The sequence below is a fragment of the Scyliorhinus torazame genome, chromosome 9, assembly GCF_047496885.1.
Source record: "Scyliorhinus torazame isolate Kashiwa2021f chromosome 9, sScyTor2.1, whole genome shotgun sequence".
Taxonomy (NCBI): domain Eukaryota; kingdom Metazoa; phylum Chordata; class Chondrichthyes; order Carcharhiniformes; family Scyliorhinidae; genus Scyliorhinus; species Scyliorhinus torazame.
The window spans coordinates 145,374,795-145,402,700 of NC_092715.1; positions in this window are offsets into that span (position 1 = coordinate 145,374,795).

Below are 27,906 nucleotides of genomic sequence, written 5' to 3' on the forward strand. Positions count from 1 at the left end.
CGTACCAGCCTCCCGGAACAGGCACCGGAATGGGGCGACTGAGGGCTTTTCACAGTAACTTCATTTGAAGCCTACTTGTGACAATAAGCGATTTCGATTATTTTTGATTTCGATATGGATCAGTTTGGCTGTCCATTGCTTTCTTCAACAAATCCTTCATAATATGTACGCCTTTTTTGGCTTTTCCATTGGCTTGAGGGTACAACGGACTCAACGTGATACGATTGAAATCATATGTGGCTGCGAAGTGTTGCCATTCTTTACAGCTAAAACAAGGGCTGTTGTCACCGATGAAGACATGCGGAATTCCGTGTCTAGCAAGAATTCACTTGGTATGCAGTATTACACTGCTTGCCGTTATGCTTGACAGTAGAGCCATTTCGGGAAAGTTTGAAAAATAGTCTATGATCATTAAATAGCGAAAGAGATCAATAGTTACTTTCTGCCATGGTGTGCCGTAGGTAAATTAAATATTTGCATTGGTTCCCTTGTTTGCTTGCAACGATGTGTCTGGCATGTGTCACAACAACTGACCATCCTGTCAATATCCTGGTTTATACCTGGCCAGTAAACAGAGTCACAAGCTCTCGGTTTCCAGTTTTCAATCCCAAGATGTCCTTCGTGTATCCTCTTTAGTACATCCTTGCGAAGACATTAAGGTATGACGATACTGTTCAAGCGAAGTGCCACTCTATTAATGAGACTGAGTTACGGGGCGGATTTGTCCCTGAGCTGATGGCGAAAGCAGGAAAGGCGATTGGGCGGAGAATCGGTTCCAATGCCAAAATCGCGGCAGGTGCCGATTTGACGCCAAATCACAATGCTCCAGCACCCCGACAGCGGCATTAATGCGTTCCAGAACGCACGTACAGTAGACACCGTTTGCATATCATTAGCCGGCCCGACCCGATATTCTCCGGGGCCTCAGTGAAATCTGCCTCCGATGGGCCGAGTTCCCGATGGCGTGGTTCGCTTTTAAAAATCATGAAACCGGCATGGCGGCTGCTGAGGGAGAGACGGGGTACGGAAGGTGTCCAACATCGCCATAGTTTGCTGACAGTTGTGTCGCTGGCAGGGGGGGGGCTTCTCCCAGGTTCGGGAGGAGTAGTGGTGCATGGCCAGCAGGGGGGGCTGTGCACACCGCTAACAGCTCACTTTGAACCTAGTGCTATGGGTCATATCGGTGTCCCCTCCTGGGTGCCCTCTGTCCCCAGGCGACCCACCAGCTGTATGGGCATGCTCCAGCACAACCAGTGCCATCTTGTTGTCTGGGATGAGGGTTTGTGGGGAGTGTAATGTGTATGTGCGGCTGTAGCTTGTCAGCTTCCGAGTGTCAATCATGCACCCAGCAAATCCCGCACCGTTTTTCATTGGAATCGACTGTGTTCCACATGGCACTGGTGCTAGCTCTTCAATGGTAGCGGAATCAGTCCAGGTGTGGTGCCGGTTTATATGACGTAAAAGTCCACATATTGTGCATTGGCAGAGAATCCCACCCCAGATCTTTTATCAACTTCATACATTGACCTCTGGGCCAGTGTGAGTTGATGTTCCTCGTAACCTCTTGTAGAGTTTGACCGTTCCTGATCTCTTCTTGGATCTGACGTAGTTTTGCATCTGATACTGGTAGTAGTGTGGAAATAAGATTGACATGCAGATCAACAACTTCAGTAATCTAACCACCAATACTTTGCATCGGCGCTCTCGATAATGCATCTGCTCGAACAAATATTTGCCTGCTGTGTAGATGAGATTGAAGTCGTAGTGTTGTAACTTCATCATCAACCTCTGATTGCGCGGAGGCATCTGGTTGAGATTTGTTTTGATGATGTTAACCACAGGACGATTTGTCTCAACTGTGAAAGTTGGAAGCCCACAGACGTAATCGTGGAATTTCTCCAAGCCTAAACCCAGGCATTCTTTTTCGATTTGAGCGTACCTCTGCTCTGTTGTTGTCATGGATCGTGATGCATACACGACTGGTTTCCAATCATCAAGCTCGAGTTGCAGAAGAAATGCCCCCAGACCATCTTTGGATGCATTTGTTGACACATTAATCTGTTTTGATGGGTAAACAAACGTGAGAATTGGCATGGTGGTTAGTGAAGTCTTGAGCTTCTTCCACTCTTGCTCATGTTGCTCAGTCCAAGTGAAATCTGTTGTCTTGTACAGGAGATCACGTAGATGTGTTGTTTTTGCTGACAGTTTTGGAATGAATTTCCCTATAAAATTGATCATACCCATCACTCTTAAGATAGCTTTCTTGTCGCGTGGTTTTGGCATGTTGAGAATTGCTTGGATTTTGTACTTGTCAGGCTCAATGCCATGCGATGAGAGCTCGTCACCCAGGAATGTGAGTTCAGAATGAAGTATTTCTGTGTAAAAGATGTGTTCTGTGGCACAAATTAAGGTAGGGTCCAGCGTTTGGCAAGTTTTGTTCCAGATGCAAGGCAAAATTTATTTATTAGCTTTAACTCTGGGTAAACTATATTCAAGACAACAGGTGAAAAACAATAAAATCATGTGAAGCAACCTCCCTCTTCAACTTCCTCCAGCCAGTCTGAGTTTAACATTCACTTATATACTAGTGAGACTCCTAGTGGTCAATCGTTGAATTACAACACAACCCTGATATCACTACAGGGGGATGAGTCGGGGGTGGGGAAGAGTGGAACGGCACCTTCGGGAGAGTTCGGCTTTGTTGGACACCTGCTAGCGATGGCGGGCCAGGTCATGTCCTAAGTGACGAGGGCGAGTAAGAGGGCCTCCCTGGCTTTCCGGGCTTGCCGCACCCTCGCCACTGCCTCTGGTCCTGCAGCCTCTGGCTGGTCCTCTGGTTCATCCCCGGGATCGTCCTCCAGCCCCTGCTACTCCGACGCCTCATCATCATCTTCGTCCTCATTCTTCTCCACCTCGGAGGTGGCCACATGTTCCTCATCCCCTACCTCCAGAATGTCGCCCCTCTGCTGTGCCAGGTTGTGGAGGGCACAGCAGGCCGCCACAAAGTGGGCAACTCTCCGGGCAGTGCACTGCATGCACCACTGGAGCAGTTGAGGCATCGGAATGACATTTTAAGCAGTCCAATGCACCGCTCAATGACAGCCTGAGTGGCCACATGGGCCTCGTTGTATCGGGTCTCTGCTTCGGTTGCCGGACTCCATATTGGTGCCATTAGCCAGGTCCTCAGCAGGCATCTCTTATCCCTCAAGAGCTAACTGGCCACCCTGAGGTGCTCCTTGAAGAGGCCGTGGATTTCTGACTGCCCAGGATGTAGCTGCCGTCGATACTCCCTGGGAAGCGTACACACACGTGCATGATCTTCATGTGGTGATCGCAAAGGGAGTGGAACCCCTTTCTGTTTACGAAGGGCACTCCCAGATGTCCCAGTGAGCTTAAGGCGACATGCATGCAGTCTATCGGCCCCTGGGACCTGGGCCATGGGCGGCACGGTCGCACAATGGTTAGCACTGTTGCTTCACAGCACCAGGGTCCCAGGTTCTATATCCGGCTTGGGTCACTGTCTCTGCGGAGTCTGCACGTTCTCCCCTTGTCTGTGTGGGTTTCCTCCGGGTGCTCTGATTTCCTTACACTGGTCCCGAAAGATGTGCTGTTAGGTAATTTGGACATTCTGAATTCTCCCTCCATGTAGCCGATCAGGCATCAGAATGTGGCGACTAGGGGATTTTCACGGTAACTTTATTGCAGTGTTAATGTAAGCCTACTTGTGACAATAAAGATTATTATTATCCCAGAGAGCGAATCCTACTGCCCGGGCATCTTGTTAGGCTTGGTCTATGTCAAAGTTTATATAGTTTTCCATCTGGGCAAACAGTGCATCCATGACCTGTTGGATGCACCTGTGGCTGTGGCCTGAGAGATGCCACACAGGTCCCCACTCGTCCCCTGGGAAGATCCCAAGGGGTAAACATTCAGGGTTACAGTGACGTTGATGGCCACCAGGAGTGGGTGTCCTCTTCCTCTATGTGGTGCCAGGTCCGTGAGGACATGGCACATCTGTCGCACTGTCTCCTTGTTGAAGCGGAGCCTCCTGCGGCATGTGCTGTCTGTCATCTATGCAAACGACCAGTGAAGCCTGTACACCTTGGACTGTCATGGGCCTCCACCTCTGGGCCTCACCCTGGCCTGATGGGTGGCTGGGTCCTCAGGGTGTGGGGTGGGGTCCCACACATGGGCCGCCACCTTGAGCCTCTGCAGACACTGCGGCTGCCACCGTCTTCTGCATCTGGCCATCTGGGCCTACCAGCAGCACCACTAAAATCTGTGCTGCGGGGTCCAAACTACCGTCCATAGCATTCAATATCTGTAAGGAATTGGGAGACGGTGACAAACAGCGATGGCTCGCACCCCGGGAGCCTCCATTACCCCATTCATCAACCCCCCCACCCCGCCTCTCTTCCCCACTCCCGGAATGCCCTGTTCATGCACTCCCGGCCGCAGCAGGCCACCCTCAATGGAACACAGACCCTGTAGCCCAGACACCCGCACATAACTTCACCTGGAACAGGCGCTGGGCCCCTTCCTGTAATGCTCACCCACCTTTCCGCTGTGGACATGTCTCTGGAGCTGTTTTCCATCCCCTGGATGTTTGGATGTTGATTATTACATCCATGGTGTTGCCTCCCGCATTGTTCAGGCACAGTGTCCAGGCATCGTGGTCTGATTGGGATGCTGGGCAATGTTACATGGCCCACCCACCCACAGGAATCCACTTGGGATGTGTGAAGTGCTCGAGCGAGACTGCAATGAGGCCGGAGAATCGCGCCCATAATTTTAACTTGATTTAATATAGGACAGATCCACCACAGTATTCAGTTATTTAAAGAACCTGTTTGTATTGCTCCTACAACTCCAGCTCTCAGGCTACACTGATCATAACCAAACACGAAATCCAGCAATGAAACAGCCACCTACATTTTACTGACAATGGTGGTTGTGTGACTGACAATCCGAGTTCTACGTAGCAGAGGCCAACACTTCTTCTTACCTCATCCCAGATTATTACCCACCACCGAATATCGAAACATTTCAAAATTAACTGCTCTGGATTTCTTCAATTCATGTTCCTTCTCCCCCCAAAAATTCCTTTCTGCCTCCTTCCGAAGATCACAAACAGAACTGACTTGATCGGCCCTGGTTTCAGTCTGTTCGTGCCCCTGTTGAATTGCTCTCACATTCAATAACTTCTGCTTAAACTTCACTCACTTCCTCCAAATAAAAGGTGCTGCAAGTATGAATCCTAGCTTATGTCTACATATATGTGTGATGTTTGAAACAGTCTTTGTTTCAGTCGATTATTCACGGCCTCAGGCCATTTCCCGTGATGCTCTGACCCCGACCGGCCGACTTCCAATGGCGTGAGTTACATCTGGTCACACCGTCCAGGAACCTCGCGCGGCGGCTGCGGACTCAGTCCGGCGCCGCCACAGTCGGGGGACGGCCGATCCGCAGGCAGGTGAGGGCTTCATTCAGGGATGGGTGCACTGTGGGTGGGCGGGTCCAGGGCACGCGAGCGGCTGAAGGGGGGGCACTACTTTTGCGGTCCGGGTCTGTGGGTTGAGTCCACCAGGGAGCACAGCGCGGGCGCTGCAGGCCGCCGCCATGCGCATGCGCTGCCACAGAACCGGAAATGCTCAGGGCCGTATCGAGAGCTCGAGCTGCGAGCTCTACGCTGCCTCCCTGCTCGCCCCCCAGCAAAACGGTGAATCGCTGGCTGTTTTGCGCCACTGTTCCTGGCGTAAAAGACCACCGTTTTCACTCCTGCATGGCGACTTCGTCTCCAAAACGGAGAATCCAGCCCTTTGTCTCTATCAATGACCATTCACTATAATCTCACTGTCTCTTACAGCTACCAGGAGTGGACATTCTCACATCCTGCTTCTTGTGAGGGTTCTGTTACATTTTCCCAATTTTGCCATCTCTGTTCTATATGCCCTGACAGTGTAACCTTCCATAGAAATCCGTCTGATATATCTTCACAAGAACACAAGAATTAGGAGAAAGAGTAAGTTATTCACCCCCTTGAGCCTGCTCCACCATTCAGTAAGATCATGGCTGCCCTGATTGTGGTCTCAACTTCACTTCCCTGTCTACTCCCAAGAATTCCTGCCAGAAAGGTTGACAGGGACCTTGACTGTATCCATCCCATTTCCCATACATCTACCCTCACCCCTTCTTCCCACCCCCCTCCCAGAACCATGATAGGACTCCCCTTGTTCTCACCTTCCACCCTACCAGCCTGCATATTTTCAATGGAAAATCCTCCACCATTTGAGCCATTTCCAATATGACCACCCCTCCTCAAATTTCATTGCCCCCTCCCCTCACCTTTCAGCATTCCATCAGGACCTTGTAACAGTCTGACCACTCTTCAATTAACCCCCAACACCTGTCGTCCCCTTTCCACGGCACTTTTCCATACAAGCATTGGCAATACAACCACTTCCCTTTTAGCTCCTCCCTTCTTATTGTCCGGGGCCCCAAATATTTCTTCCAGGTGAAATAATGAATTATGCAGACTTCTTTCAAATTAGTCTACTGTATTCACTGGTAACAATGCAGTTTGTGCTACACCAGGGAAAACAAATACAGATTGGGTGACCGCCTGTTCAGCCCACAAGCTTCCTGTCACCTGTCATTTTAATTTTGTTCAAGGACCTGCCGGACCAGGCATGCTGTTGAAGATTCCGGCTGCGCAGGGAGACAGTGCAGCATATCTGCCAGATCATGGTACACCTGGCACTGCGGGGTATGGGGGAGGACACCCATTCCTGGTGGCTGTCAAGGTGATGGTCGCACTGAACTTCTACGCCATAGCGTCCTTCCAGGTGCCCAATAGGGACCTGTCCAGGAACTCATAAACATTGGTGCACAGGTGCATCCGCGCCGTCACGGAGGCCCAATCTGCCCAGGCGTCTCAATATATCCATTTCAATGTGGACCCAGACCAGCAGGATGTCCGAGCAACCCGGGTTCGCCTTCATCGCCAACATGCCCCAGGTCCAGGGAGTGATCGACGGGATGCATATCCCCCTATGAGTACCTGCAGATGTCAGGCTGCTCTACATAAACCGAAAGGGGTTCCACTCGATGAACGTGCAGTTGATATGTGACCAACAGCTCCGCATCATAAACGTCTGTGCCCGATATCCGGGCAGTGCGCACGGCACCTTCATCCTGGCACACTCGACGATTCCTGGAATGTTTGAGACCCGTCCCCCTCAGGCTGGGGTGTTGGCTCCTGGGTGACAGGGGTTCTCCACTGCGGTCGTGGCTGATGATGCCTATCCGACGGCCACAGACCGATGCGGAGACCCACTAGAACGAAGCCAATGTAGTGACCAGGGGTGTGATCGAGCGGTGCTTTGGCCTCCTGAAGTTGCGGTTCAGGTGCCTGGACTGCTCTGGTGGGACCCTCCAGTATGATGCTGAGAGGGTCATCCGCATCGTCGCAGCCTGCTGCGTCCTCCACAACATCGTGCAGCAGAGGGGCTATGTGCTGGAGGAGGAGGATGAACAGGGGGGCACGGTAACACAGTGGTAGCACTGTAGCTTCACAGCTCCAGGGTCTCAGGTTTGATTCCCTGTCTGTGTCACTGTCTGTGCAGAGTCTGCATGTTCTCCCCACGTCTGCGTGAGCTTCCTCTGGGTGCTCCGGTTTCCTCCCACAGTCCAAAGGTGTGCAGGTTAGGTGGATTGGCCATGCTAAGTTGCCCATTAGTGTCCAAAAAGGTTGGGTGGAGTTACTGGATTACGGGGATGGGGTGGCCTTAAGTAGGGTGCTTTCCAAGGGCCAGAGCAGACTCGATGGGCCGAATGGCCTCCTTCTACACTCTAGATTCCATGATTCTATAATTCTATAATACCAGGCCTCGTCTGACAAGGAGGATGTGGGGGAGGGGAAGGGTGGGCAGTACATGGGACCCAGGCAGGCACGGGAGGCTGCACGATGTGTGCGCCTTGGCCAACGAACATGGAACGTTGTGATCAACTCCAGGTTTACCGAATGGAGGCAGTGGGGGGGACACTGTCCACAGACACCACATCCCACCCCCGCACATCCCCTCCCTCCTGGCAATCCACATACCTGCACCCCCTCCGTGATACATACCCACTGCCCTACAGGGCCGGTCCCTGGTTTGGCAGTAACAGCGGGTCTGGTCCATGGGATGGAGGTTCATGACAACCCGCTCCGCGATGAGCCCTGGTGCTCCGCATCATTTGACAATATCTGGCTCCTGTCCACGGTAGCACTTTCCACCATCCACCTGGGTGATCCCTTCATGCGATCGGGCTATTCTATCACATGGTTCCATCGGATCTCCGGTGTATCGGCGGTGGGGGGGGGGGGGGGGGGGGGGGGGGGGGGGGGGGGGGAGGGATTGCGCACTCCCTCTCTGGCCAGACCAGACCAACGCACCCCTCACACCCATCTGACAGAGCACCGAGGCAGGTTGTAATAGTATTAAAAGGTGTTCAATGTGACAACGTATATACAGATTTATGCCTTACTCCCTCTAACTAAAATATGCCATGCACCCGTGCCAACGTAACTGGTGTCTAACTTTGCTTCCTTATGGACTCTCACGCTATGTCTTGGTGGATCCCCAGACAGAACAGCAGGAGTGGAGGCGGCATGCTCTGATTACTGCCCTGTGACCTGGATCCAGGTTGGTGGCCACCTTCTGCTGCTCGGGTGTCCCAGGTGAGGTGGTGCCGCCCTGTTCTGCCCACTTTTTACAAGGTGCACCAGGGACAGGAGGGGGTGGTAGTCCGAGGTGCTGCGGCGTTCCGGCACCTCCCCTGCAGGAGTCACCGGCACATCACCTCCTTGTCCCTTGCGGTGCCCAATGGCCCCCGTGCTACTCCATAGATGGGGTGCAAGCGGAGCTATCCCTTGAGGCTCCCCCACCAACTTGCACTGCCAGTCTTGAAGTCCTGCTCTGGCCTCGACTGGGGTCTGCATACTCATGACCATGGAAAACAGGGAGTGGTCCATCACCCTCTGGGGCTGAGCCACCTCCCTCTGTGTCTGCACCAAGTTGGCCAACGCCTCGGCTATACCGCCGACACTCCCAGCCATGGCTTTCTGTGACTGGGCCACGCTCAGAAATGCCGCTGCGATGTCCAGGTGGCTCTGGCACATGGTTGCCTGTGAGGCAGCTTCCCTGCCCTGGGCCTCGGCCAGCACCTACACAGAATGCCCCAGGCCTTGGACATGCTGATCCATAGCTGAAACCGTTGCCCCCAATGCCTCCACCGTGGACCCCACCCATGTGGTGTTGTCCTGGGCGGCACACATGGTTGGCACCACCTCCTGCTCCTGCACACAGTTGGACTCTCCTACTGCACTTGCAGGTGCTGGATGCTCACCGACAACCCCTCATGCCGTCCCTGGCTCTGCGACTACACCTTCACAATCGATGGGACTGTCCTTTCTAGAAGCCCGAAACCCGTCTGGACGGCAGCTAGATCCTGGGGTCCAACCGTCCGCCCCCTCGGGTGCTCCTACCTCCACCTGCTGGACTGAATCTGCTGTGTGGTCCGCACCAGATGGTGCCCAAGGAGCCTCTTCACTAAAGTGCGCATCCGAGATGAGTGTCTCTGGGATGGTGGAGGGTGTTGGAGACAGCAGTGATGGGAAGTCAGTGTCATCCTCCGACCTGAGCTCTGGGGTGTCTCAGGTTAAGAGCTGTCATCCGAGCTGCTCTCATTGTTGGTGCTCGGCCCACGGGGGGCTCCAGCTGTGGCACTAGCTAGGGATGGGGGACGCCAGATGGACCCGCCTCATCTCCAGCAGGTCCTGCAAGACGAGACGCATGATTAGACCGCGGGCCAGGGGGGTGTGCAGGTGAGGGTGGGGGTGACGGGGTGGTGAGGGTGGGGATAAGGGTGGTATAGGGGTGAGGGTGGGGGTGATGGTGAATGTGGTGTAGGGATGAGGGTGGGAGTGATGGTGAAGGTGGTACAGGGGTGGGGTGGGTGAGGGTGATGGTGATGTGGGGTTGAGGGTGAGGGTTGACACACCTGTCACGGGGAACCGCAAATCAGAAGAGCCTCACTTCCTTGCCCACAGCAAAACTCCAGCCCGATGCTCTCCCTTTCCTCTGGGCCGCCAACCATGTCTCTGCCCTCTGCTCTGCCATGGTCAGGAACCACAGGTCGGGCGGTCCCCCTCCAGTCTTCTCCTGCTTCCGGCGGTTATTGGTGGCCTTCTCTGTGGGGGGGGGGGGGGGCAAATGGAAAATGATAGTGCTAGGCAATCCAACACATGCAGCCCAGGGGGTGAGTAGCTGGTGGCCTCAGTGGCCATGGTGGCCGGTATGGGTGCTGGCATGTGATGCAGAGTGGGGGTTATGCTGCACTCCGGGTTGGGGGGGGTCGGGTTCCGAGTGTGGGGGGACGGGAGTTGGTGCCAGGGGCACAGTGAGGCCTACTCACCCTGTCCGCCCTAAGGAGGTTGTGCAGTTTTTTCTGGCACTACTGACCAGTCCGGATAGTGTTATCCACTGACCGCCTCTGCCACCTGCGCCGAGGCATCGCAAATGCCGGTGGCTGGTGAAGTGTTGGGTGCTCTGAGGTACAGACGAACCAACACGGTTGCGATTGGTACAACGCAGTTTTATTCCATTAAACTATTTGTACATCAGTCTTGGTACTCAGCACATTGTGACTGTGTGAGTGTCTTGCTATGAGGTCCTGGCCCTGTGCCGTCTCCAGATGGACTGCCCAGGAAGTGTCGTGTTTCTTGTTTTATACTGTGTCTGCTCTTGTCTGTGAGTGGCTGTCATGTTATGTGTGCTAATTGGTCCGTTGGTCTGTCTATCATTATGTATGTGTTATGATGTATGTTTGAATATCATGACATCCCCCCTTTTTTTACAAGATTATGGCCTACGTGGTTATAAATATAAATGTGTCCTGAGTGCAGCTAAAGGTGTGTGTGTGTGCGTAACATTTACATCATGTACATGGGGCTTAACTATATACAAGGGGCGATGTCAGGTGTGACATGCTAACGAGGATGTACCATAACAAAAGAAGAACAACGTTGAAATTTGGAACGATCAAACCAAGCCTGTAACGATAAAACAGGGACATGTTATAAAACAGTGGTTGCAAAAGTTTGACGTGTGAACAGTCTCATAAGTCCAGTCTAGTAGGTGGGCGCCGAATTTGGGTTGACCGCCTCAAGGGTGGGTCGAGAACCACCGGCTGAGGTGCGAGCCTGGCCACGGGCGGCGACAGAAGGGGCATGGTATATGGCAGCTCCACGAAGTCGCTATCAGGAACCAGTGGAGGTCACGGTGTCTGTGTCGGGTCCCATTGTGAGCGTGGAAGTAAGCGAAGGGCTCGGCGATTGCGCCTACGCACAGATCCATCCGGCATGCGTACCAGGAACGAGCGGGGAGCCACGCGTCGGAGAACTTCGGCAGGTGCTGACCAGCCACCGTCTGGTAGGTGGATGCGGACGTTGTCTCCAGGGGCCAGGGAGGGAAGATCAGTTGCCCGTATGTCGTACGATCTCTTCTGGCGACCGCGCTGCAGTTGCATCCTATGCAGTACCGGAGCATGGTCTATTGTTGGTGCCAGGATGGAAGGCACAGTGGTTCTGAGGGCGCGACCCATCAGCAGCTGTGCTGGTGAGAGACCAGTGGCTAGTGGGGCCGAGCGATAGGCCAGCAGGGCGAGGTAGAAGTCCGACCCGGCAGCAGCAGCCTTTCAGAGGAGCCGCTTGGCAATGTGAACGCCCTTCTCCGCCTTTCCATTTGACTGGGGATGCAGAGGGCTGGACATCACATGTGTGAAGCCATATGAAGCAGCAAAGGACGACCATTCCTGGCTGGCAAAACAGGGCCCATTGTCCGACATGACAGTCATCGGAATGCCGTGGCGATCAAAGGTGTCTTTGCAGGCCCTGATGACAGCAGACGACGTTAAATCGTGCAGGCGTATGACTTCAGGGTAGTTTGAGAAGTAGTCAATTGTGATGACATAGTCCATGCCGAGCGCGTGAAATAGGTCGACACCCACCTTCGCCCAGGGGGACGTCACCAGCTCATGGGGCAGAAGCGTCTCAGGAGGTTGCGCCGGCTGAAACCTTTGGCAGGTTGTACAGTTGAGCACCATGTTGGCAATATCGTCACTGATGCCCGGCCAGTATACCGCCCCTCGGGCCCTCCGTCTGCACTTCTCAACCCCCAAGTGGCCTTCGTGTAGTTGGTCGAGAACCAGCTGGCGCATGCTGTGCGGAATCACAATCCGGTCCAGCTTCAGAAGGATCCCATCAATGATGGCTAGGTCGTCTCGTACATTATAGAACTGCGGGCACTGCCTTTTGAGCCATCCTCCCGTCATGTGGCACATCACTCGCTGCAGAAGGGGGTCGGCCGCAGTCTCTCGGCGGATATGGGCCAGACTGGAGTCGTCAGCCGGCAGATTTGCCGCTGTGAAAGCCACCTGTGCCTCGACCTGACATACGAACCCCTCCGCATCTGGCGGCGTGCTCACTGCTCTGGATAGGGCATCCGCCACGATGAGGTCCTTCCCTGGAGTGTAGACCAGTTGGAAGTCGTACCTCCTGAGTTTAAGTAGGATGCGCTGGAGGCGAGGGGTCATCTCGTTCAGGTCCTTGTTTGTTATGCTGACCAGGGGGCGGTGGTCAGTTTCGACCGTGAACCGTGGAAGACCATATACGTAATCGTGGAACTTGTCTAAACCGGTTAGCAAGCCCAGGCATTCTTTTTCGATTTGTGGGTAGCGCTGCTCTGTGGGGGTCATGGCCCGCGATGCATAGGCCACTGGGGCCCATGATGCCGTGTCATCCCTCTGCAGGAGCACTGCTCCAATGCCGGATTGGCTGGCATCAGTTGAGATTTTGGTGGCACGAGACATGTCAAAAAACGTCAACACTGGTGCCGTGGTGAGTTTGCGTTTGAACTCGTCCCATTCCAGCTGGTGTGTGTGTTGCCACTGGAACTCTGTGGATTTTCTGACGAGGTGGCGCAGAGTCGTCGTGTGGGAGGCAAGGTTGGGAATGAACTTCCCCAGGAAGTTGACGAGGCCAAGGAAGCGTAGGACAGCCTTCTTGTCGGCCGGCTGCAGCATGGCTGTGATGGCGCTCACCTTGTCTGCATCCAGACGGACCCCTGACCGGGAGATATGGTCCCCCAGGAACTTCAATTCGGTCTGGCCAAAGGAGCACTTGGCTCGGTTGAGGCGCAGGCCGTTTCCCCGTATGCGGGCAAAAGCATGTTGGAGACGATATATGTGCTCCTGCGGTGTGGTGGACCAGATGATGACATCGTCCACATATACGCGCACCCCTTCGATGCCTTCCATCATCTGTTCCATGATTCTATGGAAGACCTCGGATGCCGAGATGATGCCAAATGGCATCCGGTTGTAGCAGAAGCTGCCAAAAGGAGTGTTGAAGGTACATAGCTTTCGGCTGGACGGGTCCAGTTGGATCTGCCAAAATCCTTTGGAAGCATCCAGTTTCGCGAATATATTCGCCTGGGCCATTTCACTGGTGATCTCCTCCCGTTTGGGTATGGGATAATGTTCCCTCATAATATTATTATTGAGGTCTTTGGGGTCAATACAGATCCGGAGCTCGCCAGAGGGCTTCTTGACACACACCATGGAGCTGACCCATGGCGTGGGCTCCGTGACCCTGGATAGGACCCCTTGGTCCTGGAGATCCTGCAGCTGCTGCTTGAGGCGGTCTTTAAGTGGCGCAGGAATCCTGCGAGGTGCGTGAACGACCGGGATGGCGTCCGGTTTGAGGCGAATTCGGTATGTGTATGGCAGTGTTCCCATGCCTTCGAATGCCTCCTGGTTGTGGGCGAGGAGCGATTGGAGCTGTGCGTTGAACTCTGCATCCGGGAAGTCAGACGTGCCGTCTGGAGAGAGAGAGAGGATTCGTTGCACAAGGTGGAGAGCCTTGCATGCCTGTGTGTCCAGCAGGGAGTCCTTCGATGAGCCGACTATCTCGAACGAGAGCGTGGCCGTGTGTGTGTTGTGTGTCACCTGGAGCTGGCAGGATCCCATAGCCGGGATAACGTTCTCGTTGTAGTCGACCATCTTGCACTGGGATGGCCAAATTGGTGGTCTGACCTTCATGGCGTAGAAGGCTGACCATGCTATTAGGTTGGCAGAGGCGCCAGTGTCCAGGCGGAAAGTGATCGGCGATCGGTTGACCGTTAGGGTGGCACTCCATTCATCGCCTGGATTGATGGTGTTTACCCGGTTCACATCAATGACCGCAACCCGGAAGGCGTCTTGGTCATCTGTGTCGTCGGTTTGGATGTTGTGATGTGGATGCTGAATGGTCCGCACGTTCCTGCGAGGTTGTCGGAGATGTGGAAGATCAACAGGTTGAGCCGCTCGACAGTAGGCAGCGTAGTGGCCCATCTTGCCACAGCGTAGGCATTGTCGGGTTTTTGCAGGACATTGCCCTTTTAAATGTGCAGCTCCACAGTTGCCGCACGTCATGACGTCATGGCGTTCGTTACGCCACTGCGCATGCGCAGTTCGGTCTTGCATCGGGCGCGCCTGCGCAGCACGTCCCTCAGTGTTGCCGTAGGTTTTGGCGCGCACAAACGCGGGAGGCCTTAAAAAGCGCACAAAACGGCCGCCCTCGTCCGGGCCGCGGGCCGGGAGAAACTCGATTGCCTGGACCCAGGCCTCGTGGGCGGCCTGGCTTGCCGATTCGATCGCGTGGGACCCCCTCCGTGCCGATTCGGTCGCCTGAAATTGGGCATAGCGGCTAGTCTCATTCTCATGCCGGACACAGGCTTCAACTGCAGATGCTAAGGTCAGGCCTTTAATTTTTAGAAGCTGCTGGCAGATGGCCACTGGAGGCAACGCCAAAAACGATCTGGTCCCGGATCATGGACTCTGAGGTGGTGTCGTAACCGCAGGACTGCGCGAGTATGTGGAGGTGCGTCAGGAAGGACTGAAAGAGCTCATCCTTACCTTGCAGGCGCTGCTGAAAGACATACCTCTCAAAGCTTTCGTTGACCTCAACGTTGAAGTGCTTGTCGAGCTTGAGGAGGACCGTGTCATACTTAGCTTTGTTCTCCCCTTCCGCGAACACCAAGGAGTTGTATACATCGATGGCGTGCTGACCTGCAGTAGTGAGGAGCATGGCAATCTTTGTTTTGTCCGAGGCGCCCTGTTTTTTATTGAGTTCGAAGCACTGCTTGAAGAGCTTCCAATTTGTGCCCAGGTTCCCAGCGACTTGCAACGGCTGCGGTTTGTTGCGGATGTCCATGGCTCAGGATGGCAGATTTGCCGGTAGGTATCGATTCACTCCTGGTATCATGAAGTGTTGGGTGCTCTGAGGTACAGACGAACCAACACGGTTGCGATTGGTACAACGCAGTTTTATTCCATTAAACTATTTGTACATCAGACTTGGTACTCAGCACGTTGTGACTGTGTGAGTGTCTTGCTATGAGGTCCTGGCCCTGTGCCGTCTCCAGATGGACTACCCAGGAAGTGTTGTGTTTCTTGTATATACTGTGTCTGCTCTTGTCTGTGATTGGCTGTCGTGTTATGTGTGCTAATTGGTCCGTTGGTCTGTCTATCATTATGTATGTGTTATGATGTATGTTTGAATATCATGACAGCTGGTGCCTCCTTCCTGGCCGTGGTACAGGATCATTTGCCACTCCTCCACTGCATCCAGGAGGGTCTCCACCTCGACGTCAGTGAGGCGTGGAGCTGTTCTCCTTTCTGCCATCTTGTTGGCTGGGATGGTGTGTGTGGGGAGTGCAGTGTGTATATGTGGCTGCAGCTTGTCAGCCTCCTGAGTGTCAATCACGAAACCGCTGAATCCGGCACAGTTTCTCATTGGAATCGATTGTGTTCCATGTGGCGCCGTGCTAGCCTCTCAACAGTAGCAGAATCAGTCTAGGTGTGGTGCCAGTTTTGCTGTCGTCTAACTCCTTAAATCCTGCCCTGGCGGCAACACTTAGGGTTGGATTCTCCGATTTTGAGGTCATATCTCGAACATGTGTCTCGTCTTACAACCAAAAATCGAGAATCCCAACCCAAGTCTCAGAATTGGAGAATCCCGCCCTATCTTTTGTCTCCCAAACTCAAGTTTGAGTTCACCTATTTTAACCTTTTCCTTCTTTTCTGCTCATTTTCCCCTCATTTTAGTGTTTGGATGTCAGCTGTTCAGGATTCTGGCATTCAAACCTCCTCGAGTCACATCTTTTGCAGCGTGTCTATTGCCATTCCTTTTGGCTTTTTACCACCATCCTTTTTTAAAATTTAATCTCCACTGCCTTCCACCTTCAGTCTCCCCCTTGTATTTGATTGCACCTCCCTCCTTTCACTTGCTTGAAGCCTGTTACGTTGATCATTTTTTCCAGTTCTGATGGAAGGTTGTCAACCTCAAACGTTGGGTGGGATTTTCCGTGTGACCCGCTGCGTGTTTCACAGAGGCAGTCTGCCATTGCCCAGCAATGGGATTGTCTGGTCCCACCGTTGTCAATGGGATTTCCCGTTAAATTTCCCGGGAAACCGGCAGCGGCGGTGCTCTGTCCAGTGGGACCGGAAGATTCCGCCAGCATGAATTGCTGGAAATTTCCAGCAGTTGAGTTTGTTTTCTCTCTCCACATCGGATATGTGACAGGTTGAGTATTTCAGCATTTCCTATTTTTATTAGGTAACTTTTCTACCTCGTGCAGAAACACGTAGTCTACCTTGAACCCGGGGAAGAAACAAACAGACCAGGACCCAGGCATTCATGGAACTTTGACCATAAAAAAAGATCCAAGGAGTGTAGAAGTTAATATCCTATTAGGTCATTATTATTTCAGTTTGCTCAGTTTCCATCTCAAATTGAAAAGGTGCTGGGTAATCCATTGTAAGTCAAAGCGTGAATTTACCCTTTCTTAGTTCAAAGGGAAATATTTTGAGCAAGAAGAACCCAAGTAATGTTTCATATTCCTGAGCGTGTTTCCCCAATGCAAAAATAACAAAAGTTCACCTTGAGATAATCAATAGCTTTAATGACTTTACAACAAGTTAAATCCTTGGGAATTCACAGGAAAAGACTCAGCTGAAAGTTATTTTCAAATCCCTCGACGTAACTTAAGATCTCTCGAAACCAAAAGTAGGACTTAAGATAAACCCAGCAACATGGAAGTGCAGAGAGCAACCAATTGTTTTCTTTGCAGAAAGCTTGTGCTTTCAAAGGCTTGCAGTTAGATCTAGGAGCTTGCGCAAGCATTGAAATCTAAATTTCCCCCTTCAAGAAGCCACTCTGAAACATTAATGTCAGAAAATGTTGGATGCATAATCATATTTGTCCCCTCAAACAGAGGGAGGAATCCTCATTAAATATTAGCTCTAGGTCCAACTCACTAATTGACATTGGCTTCTCGAATGTTCTGCATGGAAATTGGAACTGAATTCCCTGATTCGAGAAAATCACCAACTGGATCTGATCAGAAAGTGGTTACTAAGTGTCATCCGTTTTCTGATAAAAGCTAATATTTTCTGAAATGTTTGTGGCATTCATGGAGAGTAGCCTTCCTTGGCTTAGAAACCAGTTTGACACAATGAAAAGATTCAACTTTGTGGAAAGATTTCCAGGAGTAATTTGAAATGACGGAACTCTGAAATAAAGCAGAAAATGCAGGAAAGAATGATGTGTTGGGTGTTCTGGATCACAAACAGGTCACCAACACTGGAAGTGGTGCAACTCTATTTTATTATAAGGTTAACTATATTAACATACTTGAACTGTGGGTAAATGCAATACCAGCTTTAACTGATGACCCTTGCCTAGTCCTAACCAGGTGATGCACTCAGCACATGGTGAATGTCTGTGTTGCAGGCTGTGAGCTCCGTGCTCTGAGCTGGCTGCTACCAGGATGAGCGGGAACTCTCCTGTCCCCTGTCTTTATAGTGCTTGTGCTCTCACTGGTGATTGGCTGCGGTGTTGTGTATGCTCATTGGTCCCACTGCATGTCCATCAGTGTGTGTGTGTGTGTGTGTCTGCATCATAATATACTGGTGTATATTATGACATCCCCCCATTTATATAAAGAACATGTGCCTGTGTGACAATAAATATCGTGGAGTGAATGTACCTGACTATGTGTGTGCCTGTTATTTACATGATTATGTACATGAGGCTAATCTATTTACACGGGAAGGTGCCTGGTGCAGAGAAATAGGGTGTCACAACGAAATGAACATTATATACAAACTACTGGAACGATGAAACAGGGAAACAGAACAGATCAAAGAGTCCAACATTGTAAAACTCATAAATCAAGTCTCTGAGGTGGGCGCCGAATTCTGGTTGACCGCCTCAAGGGTGGGTCAGGAGCCACCGGCTGAGGAACGGGCTGGGCCACGGCAGAGTGAAGAGGATGCAGAGCATTCGGAATCTCCACATAGTCCAGGTTGGGGACAACAGCAGGGCATGGCACTGGTGGAGGATCACGTAGCGAGCGTGGAACGAGACGAAGGGCACGCCGATTGGGGCGGCGAATGGAACCATCTGGCAGACGAACCAGGAACGAGCGGGGAGACACCTGCCGAAGAACCACAGCAGTTGCAGACCAGCCACCCTCCGGAAGATGGATGCGGGCATTGTCATCCGGCTCCAGAGCAGGGAGATCAGTCGCCCAAGCGTCATGCCCCGCCTTGTGTTGTGCACGAGACTGTTGCCTCCGCTGAAGGACCGGAACGTGGTCGTGGTCTGGGACGTGAATGGACGGCACCGTGGTCCTGAGGGTGCGACCCATGAGCAGCTGGGCTGGCGACAGGCCCATGGAGAGTGGGGCCGAACGATAGGCCAGCAAGGTGAGGTAGAAGTCGGACCCTGCATCGGCAGCCTTGCAGAGGAGCCGGTTGACGATGTGGACGCCCTTTTCCGCTTTGCCATTGGATTGGGGATGCAGGGGATTGGATGTCACATGCACAACGTTGTACCTGCTGGCAAAGTTGGACCATTCCTGGCTCACGAAGCAGGGGCCATTGTCCAACATCACAGTGAGTGGGATGCCATGGCGAGTAAAGGTCTCCTTGCAGGCACGGATGACCGCCGATGATGTGATGTTGTGCAGACGTACGACCTCCGGGTTGTTCGAAAAATAGTCTACAATCAGAACATAGTCCCTGCCGAGCGCATGGAAAAGGTCAACGCCTACCTTAGACCAAGGGGACATGACCAACTCATGGGGCTGTAGGGTCTCACGTGGTTGGGCCGGCTGGAACTGCTGACAGGTGGGGCAGTTGAGCACTGTGTTGGCGATGTCCTCATTGATGCCGGGCCAGTACACAGCCTCTCGGGCCCTCCATCGGCACTTCTCCACGCCAAGATGGCCCTCGTGTAGCTGTTCCAAAACGAGCTGGTGCATGCTGTGCGGGATCACGATGCGGTCCAGCTTCAGGAGGATACCATCGACAACTGCCAGATCGTCCCAGATATTGTAGAACTGCGGGCATTGGCCTTTGAGCCACCCGTCCGTCATGTGGCGCATGACACGCTGTAGTAGGGGGTCAGCCGCAGTCTCGCGGCGAATGTGGATAAGGCGTTCATCCGTGGCTGACAGATTGGAGGCCGTGAAGGCCACATGGGCGTCAACCTGGCAGACAAACCCCTCTGGGTCACACGGGGTGTTGACTGCCCTGGACAGAGCGTCAGCTATGATCAGGCCTTGCCCGGGGTGTATAGGAGCTGGAAATCGTACCGCCGGAGTTTAAGCAGAATGCGCTAGAGGCGAAGGGTCATATCATTCAGGTCTTTTTGTATAATGTTGACCAGCGGGCGATGATCGGTCTCGACAGTGAATTGGTGGAGGCCGTACACGTGATCATGAAATTTGTCGACCCCAGTCAACAGGCCCAGGCATTCCTATTCAATCTGCGCGTAGCGCTGTTCCGTGGGGGTCATGGCACGTGACGCATATGCAACGGGGGCCCATGATGAGGCCTCATCGCGTTGCAGGAGCACCGCCCCAATGCCGGATTGGCTGGCATCCGTTGAAATTTTTGTTTCCTTCGTGGGATCAAAAAATGCCAATACCGGGGCCGTGGTAAGCTTGGTCTTAAGCTTCTCCCATTTGCGCTTGTGGGCAGGAAGCCATTGGAAGTCTGTCGTCTTCCTGACCAGGTTCCGGAGAGCTGTGGTATGGGAGGTGAGGTTGGGGATGAACGTCCCCAGGAAGTTGACCATGCCCAAAAATCGGAGGACCGCCTTCTTATCCGCTGGCTTCTGCATGGCCGTGATGGCTGCCACCTTGTCCGCATCCGGCCGCACACCCAACCGGGAGATGTGGTCCCCGAGGAACTTGAGTTCCGTCTGGCCGAAGGAACATTTGGCTCTGTTGAGGCGAAGGCCTTGGTCCCGTATTCGTTTGAAAACGCGCTGGAGGCGACTGATATGCTCCTGCGGGACGGTTGACCAAATGATGATGTCGTCAACATAGACGCGCACACCCTCAATGCCCTCCATCATTTGCTCCAAGATCCGGTGGAATACTTCTGATGCCGATATAATCCCAAACGAAATCCTGTTGTAGCAGTAGCTGTCAAACGGGGTATTAAAGGTACACAGCTTTCTGCTGGACCTGTCTAGTTGAATTTGCCAGAATCCTTTCGAGGCGTCAAGTTTGGTGACGATGTTGGCCCGAGTCATCTCGCACGTGATTTCCTCGCGCTTGGGGATAGGGTAATTCTCCCTCATTATGTTGCGATTCAGATCCTTTGGGTCAATGCAGATCCGGAGCTCGCCGGAAGGCTTCTTTACGCACACCATGGAACTGACCCAGTCGGTGGGTTCCGTCATTCTGGCGAGCACTCCTTGGTCCTGGAGGTCCTGCAGCTGCAGCTTGAGGCGGTTCTTGAGGGGTGCTCGGGCTCTGCGAGGTGCATGAACCACGGTCTTGTTTGAGCAGGATTTTGTATGTGTATGGAAGCGTGCCCATGCCTTCGAAAATGTTGCGGTGCTGGTCGATAATGGCATTGAGTTGCTCCCTGAATTCCGCATCCTAGAAGGCAGACTTGTCCTCTGGAGAGAGAGAGTGTACTCGTTGAACGAGGTTTAGGAGTTTGCACGCCTGTGCGCCCAGCAGAGAGTCCTTCGAGGAGCCCACGATCTCAAAGGGAAGGATGGCTTTTCGCGAGCTGTGCATCACTTCGAGTTGGCATGAACCGGTAGCAGGAATGACGTTGCCATTGTAGTCCACTAGTTGGCAGGTCGACGGAAGAATTGTTGGTTTAACCCCAAGGGTCTGAAAGTCTGACCACGCTAGGAGATTAGCGGAAGCACCAGTGTCCAGGCGGATTCGTATCTGGGATCGGTTGACCGTCAGGGTGGCACACCATTCGTCGTCTGGATCAATGCTGTGCACCGACAGCGGCTGGTGGTTTTGATTCGGGGACAGCCTGTTCTTTGTTATAACAGCGACTCGAAAAGGCTCTCTCGGGTCCTTGGTGTCACTGATCTGCGGGATGTCGGAATCGGACTCGGTGAACGTGGGTTGAATTGCCCGAACATTCCTGCGAGGCTGGCTGAAGCGATGCGAATAGGCAAGCTGAGCTGCTCGACAGCAGGCAGCATAGTGGCCATGTCTGCCACATCATAGGCATTGTTGCGATTTTGCAGGGCATTGCCGCTTTAAATGGGCGGAGCCACAGTTGCCGCACGTCGTGATGTCAGTACGCTCATTGCGTCACCGCGCATGCGCGGAGCGGTCCTGCGTGGTGCGCGCCTGCGCATCACGTTCCTCCACGTCACCGTCCCCTCGCTTGGTGCGTACAAGCACGGGAGGCCACGTAAAGCGCACGAAATGGCCGCCCTCATCCAGGCTGCAGCCTTGGAGGTGTTCAATTGTTTGGACCCTTTCCGCCTCTTGGGGACCTTGCCGTGCCGTTTCAGCCGCCTGTATGTTGGAGTACCGGCTGGTGGCATTTTCATGCAGGACACAGGTCTCGATGGCAGTCGCTAGGGTGAGTTGCATAATTTTGAGGAGCTGCTGATGCAGGGGGTCGGACAGAACACCAAACACGATCTGGTCGCGTATCATGGAGTCGGAGGTGGGCCCGTAGCCGCAGGACTGCGCAAGGATGCAGACGTGTGTTAAAAAGGATTGGAACGGCTCGTCCTTACCCTGCAAGCGCTGCTGGAACAGGTATCTTTTGAAGCTTTCATTGACCTCTATGCTGAAGTGGGTATCGAATTTGCGGAGAACCGTCTTGTACTTTGTCTTGTCCTCGTCGTCTGCGAATGTGAGGGAGTTGAAGATGTGGGTGGCGTGTTGCCCGGCCGTGGAGAGGAGCAGAGCAATCTTCCTGGTGTCCGAGGTGTTCTCCCTGTCCGTGGCTTCGAGGAAGAGCTGGAAGCGCTGTTTAAAAATCTTCCAATTGACCCCGAGATTGCCGGTGATGCGGAGCGGCGGCGGTGGGTTGATGTTCTCCATACTTCAGAATGCCGGAATGCTGATTAGTTGCAGGTGGGTCTCAGAAGTGCTAGAGTGCAACCACTCCTTGTACCATGATGTGTTGGGTGTTCTGGATAACAAAGAGGTCACCAACACTGGAAGTGGTGCAACTCTATTTTATTATAAGGTTAACTATATTAACATACTTGAACTGTGGGTAAATGCAATACCAGCTTTAACTGCTGACCCTTGCCTAGTCCTAACCAGGTGATGCACTCAGCACATGGTGAATGTCTGTGTTGCAGGCTGTGAGCTCTGTGCTCTGAGCTGGCTGCTACTAGAATGAGCGGGGACTCTCCTGTCCCCTGTCTTTATAGTGCGTGTGCTCTCACTGGTGATTGGCTGCGGTGTTGTGTATGCTGATTGGTCCCACTGCATGTCCATCAGTGTGTGTGTGTGTGTCTGCATCATAATATACTGGTGTATATTATGACAAAGCCAATTTGTCTGGAACTGAAAAGAGAAAAGTCAAGTTTATGTTGATATCCTTCATCAGAACTGAAATGGAGGAAGACAGTCTTATAGGAACAGATCAAAACAAGGAGGCATGTTGACACAGTGGTTAGCACAGCTGCCTCACGGCACCAGGGACCCAGGTTCAATTCCAGCCGTAGGTGACTGTCTGTCTGCAGTTTGTATATTATCTGCGTGGGTTTCCTCCGAGTGCTCTGGTTTCCTCCCACAGTCCAAAGATGTGCAGGTTAGGTGAACTGGACGTGGTAAATCGCCCCTTAGTGTCCAGAGAGCTGCAGGCTAGGCTGTGAGGTTACGTCGATAGGGGGGAGTGGGCATGGATAGATTTCTCATTCAAAGGGCCTCGATGGTCTGAATGGCCTCCTTTTGCACTTCAGGGATTCGATGATTCTAGGAGAGAACAATAGGCAAAGGCTGAGCATACAGAAATGACAACTGTCCTGCTAAAGCATTTAAGCCCCCGAAAAAAAGCCTTTCCTTTAAATATTGTAGATATACAAAGTGGTGGTTTCAGTATAAAGTCAATCTTGGTGTAGAAAACAATTAAAGGGAAAAAAAGTCAAGTAAAACAACTCCAAACTGTTAAAAAAAATTATGTAAATGGGGGATTAGGAGGAACAGTCAAAAATAAGAGAATGCAGCTGTGTTTCTACAGTCAACACTCAGACCAGAGGACTACAGAGTTCCCTAAGGAGATGACGTACTCTTCTTGCTAGATCAGTGCAGAAAATGGATCAAAGTAAGAATAGAAGGAGGAGTTGAAGAACCAGGATCACACTTGCACAAAGAAAGAAAGTTTTCATCAGATTGATGGTCAAATTTGCATTTCGTCTCCTCAAAATAGAAAAAAATGACATTGAGAATGAGGGTATGAGATTGCAGGAACCACTTATGAAATGTCTGTTTCATATGGAAAGAGTAGTGAATATCCCAGGTTGCAATGTGGGAAGAAAGGGTCTGGATTGATTAGTTGTGCGTACACTATAGTGACAGAGGAAGGTATCTTCAGAAGAGCAGTCAGCAGCGGTGTTGCTAACTTTTGGTTGGTTCACTTGGCTCTGTTTTATAACCTTTGCTCTCGAGTCGCCAGGTATCTTTATGATACCGCCACGAGATTCAAGCCCAAGTAATGATCAATAACTCAACACACCGATTAGTAAGATTCAAATCAAAGCACATTTATTATACACAGTAATCGCGACACATGCACAAATTCTATATCTCAGCTACTTCTACAACTAACAGGCCTGTACTTAACTTCGGACTGGCCCACCAGGTCAGGGGAACAAATGGCTTTTCGTTCGGAATCTGCAACTGCGGGATTCAAAGCCGATATGGACTGGTAGCTAGGAGCGCCTATCTCGTAGCGAGCGTTGACTTGAGACTTACTTCAGGGATGCGGCAGCTTGGACCGTTCACTCTCAGGGGTTGCTTCGTGTTGCTGAGTGACCCGGTCAAGGAGAACGATTTGAACTTGGGGCTTAACTTTTATAGTCCCCAGGGGCTTCCCGCCTTTCGGGGCAGACCCTGTACCTGGTTCTAGGTGATTGGACTTTGTTCCAATCGCTTGGTTCGATTTCTCCAATACTGGAGCGGTTCCCTGATCGATGGGTGGTCTTGAGGTGTTCGTTAACCTCTTTTGTGTTGGCTCCTGCTGGCGCCGGGGAGTCTGGCTTAGTTTTGTGTGTCCCAAATGTTGCTATTGTTCCTGGGGATTGCTCATTAGTATGTAGATGGCTGGTCCATTATTATGCTGATGGTCGCTGTTATCGATGCTGTCTGGGCTTTTGCAGAGTTAAATACACAGCAAACCTGCAACTACTGGTTTCTGCCTGTGTTGGCTGAATTTCCCTTCAGCCTTTGCCGTTCGCCATTTTAAATCGGGACTTGGCCAACTCAGTTGCTACAGTGGGAATGATGGAAGAGTGGATGAGACATCTCAGGAGCAGCAGTCCTTCCAGAAAATAAAGGAGATTTGAAGATTTACCTATTTCTGAATTACTTTCTGGATGATGAAGAGTAGGTGATTTAGAGGCCTCAAAAGATGGCAGGCTGAAATAGGAGGGTGAGAGGCATCTATCCATTCTGAAAGGTTGGAGAAAAATTGAAGACAGCGTAAGAAATGGATTTTAGGAATAAACCCCAGTTGAGTAAAGGGGTAATTTGAGAGGTCTGGTTCAAAAATCAGGTGAGCACATGAGGTATAATTTTCCATTTTATGAATACCACTGGCATACAAACGATCCGGAAACCAAATGGTCGCCTGCAGATCGGGAGGCGATTGCAGGTCACTGAGCCAGCCAACCGAAGGAAACAGATTTTGGGGGTGGAAGGGTTTTTGACATAGAGGATAACTGCAGATGCTGTTGCCCATAGGGTCCTTGTCCTTCTTCAGAATCAGGGTAATAGAGGCCTGTGCCAATGTAACAGGCAATACCCCCCAGGACAAGGAATCATTAAATGTGCAATACCAGTAGGATCTACTGCCCCGCAAATTTCTTATAGAACTTAATGGGAAAGCCATCTGGGCCTGGAGCTTTCCCCGATTGCATTAAACCAATACATTTCATAATCTCCTCAGGACCCAACGGGGATTCCAACTCTTCCCTTCTCTCTCCCTCTCACCACCAGAAAGGATAACCTATCCAAAAACAGCATGATGGCCGAACTCTCCTCTGGGGGTTCCGATCTATAAAGACTTAAATCAAAGGCTTCAAACGCAGCATTAACCTTCAGTGGGGCAGCGACCAAGCTGCCACCCGAGTCCCTTACTGCGCAATCTCCTGGGAGGCAGCCTGCCGCCTCAGCTAATGCGCTCAAAGACAATTGGTTTTCTCCCCAGGTTCATAGAATGTCCCCCTCATGCGTCACAGCTGGCTCACCACCTTAACTGTGAGTGCAACTCAAACTTGGTCTGCAATTATTTCCTACTTACCAGAAACTCCAGTGTAGAGACACACTGATGATTCACCTCAAGGATGGAATCCACCAGCCTTTGTCGCTCGACACTCCCAATCCTTTCCTAGTGTGCTTGTAGAAAATAATTTCCCCCGTAATGACCACCTTAAGGGCCTCCCACAATATAGAAGCTGAGATAAACTCACTCTTATTAAACATACCGTACTCCCCAATGGCGGAGTATACACGCTCACAAAATCCTTTTTCTGTCAACAACGCCATGTCCAATCTCCACAGCGAACATTGAGAGGGACTCGGCTCCAATACCAAATCCACCAAATGTGGGGCCTGGTCTGAGATCACAATTGCCGAATACCCCACCCTCTACATCCAAGGAAGGATAGTCTTACCCATGACAAAAAAGTCAATCCGAGAATAAACCTGATGGACACGGGCGGAAAAAGAAAAACCCTCATCATTCAGATGCAAAAACTGCTATGGATCTGCCCCCACCTCCCTCACCCCCACCTGCTCCATAAAAAACAATAATGCTTTTGCCACTCCAGATGGGATCAGAGACTTAGGTCTAGGTCGGTCCAACTAAGGGCCTTAAACACAATTTAAGTCCCCACAAAAATTAGTTGTGTGAGTCCAATTCAGGAATAGAAGCCAGTAGCTTGTTAATAAAAGTCATATCATCCCAATTTGGAGCATACACATTTACTAGAACCACCCAGGTGCCTGCCAAAGACCCACTGACAATCACATGTCTCCCGTTCGGGTCCGCCAAGATCTTAGCCGCCGAAAAAGGAGTCCTTTTGTTCATCAAAACTGCTGCCCACCCCCCCCGGGCCCCACAATTGATACCTGAGTTGAAAATCTGTCGTACCCACCCCTTCCGTAATCTTGTCTGGTCCCTGATCCATAAATGGGTCTCCTCTCCTGCAGAAACACCACATCAACATTCAAACTTTTCAGGTGAGCAAATATCCTTGATATTTTTACTGGTTCGTATATTCCAAGTGATCAGCCGAATTGGGGGCCTTCCACCACCCCACCCCCCGACCCAGAGTCAGCTATTTCCACCAAACAGGGTAATCCAGCAACTATTTAAAGAGCACAGGCCCGGGTCAAACCAAGATGACCGCCAGACCCTCCATCCAGACAGAACAAAGAAAAAACTGTAGTCACCATCAGAAAACTACCCCTATCCCCCATCTCCCCGCCTCCCTACAATACCACACCCAAATAAACAATTGAACAACAAAAGGCAAACAAAGCCCCCTAGCTCCTTCCGCCACTGCCCCTATTCCCAAACAAAACAAAAGCACTAAGCTCATTATCTAACGTTACATTAAAATAATCTGAACTAACTGAACTCAGCAAAAGCTATGGTCCCTGATAACATCCTGGTGGTAGTATTGAAGACTTATACTCCAGTTCCTGTCAGTCTATTCTCAGTCATGAGCAAAATGTGAAAGTGTCTTTGATGGTGCTGTCAAGTGGCACATGCTCTGCAATAACCTGATACTGATGCTCGGTTTGGGTTCTCAGAGCCACTCAGCTCCTGACCTCATACAGCCTGGTCTAAACATGGACAAAATAGGTGAACTCAAGAAGTGAGCTGAGAGTAACTGCCCTTGACATCAAGACTGAGTGTAGCATCAAGGAGACCAAATAAAGTTGAATTCAATAGCAATCAAGGAGAAAGCTCTCAATTAGTTGGAGTCAAAGCTAGCACAAAGGAAGATGGTTGTCGATTTTGGAGGTCAGTCATCCCAGCTGCAGGACATCACAACAGGAGCTCCTCAGTGTAGTTTTTCTAGGGCCAACCATCCTCAGTTGCTTCATCAATGACCTTCCCTCCATCATAAGGACAGAAGTGGAGAGGTTTGTTGGTGATTGCACAGTGGTTAGTACGAGACCCCTCCGATACTGAAACAGTCCATGCCCACTTGCAAGAACACCTGGACAAGATTAAGTTGAAAGTAATATTCGTGCCACATAAATGCCAGACAATGGACATCTCCAACAAGAACAA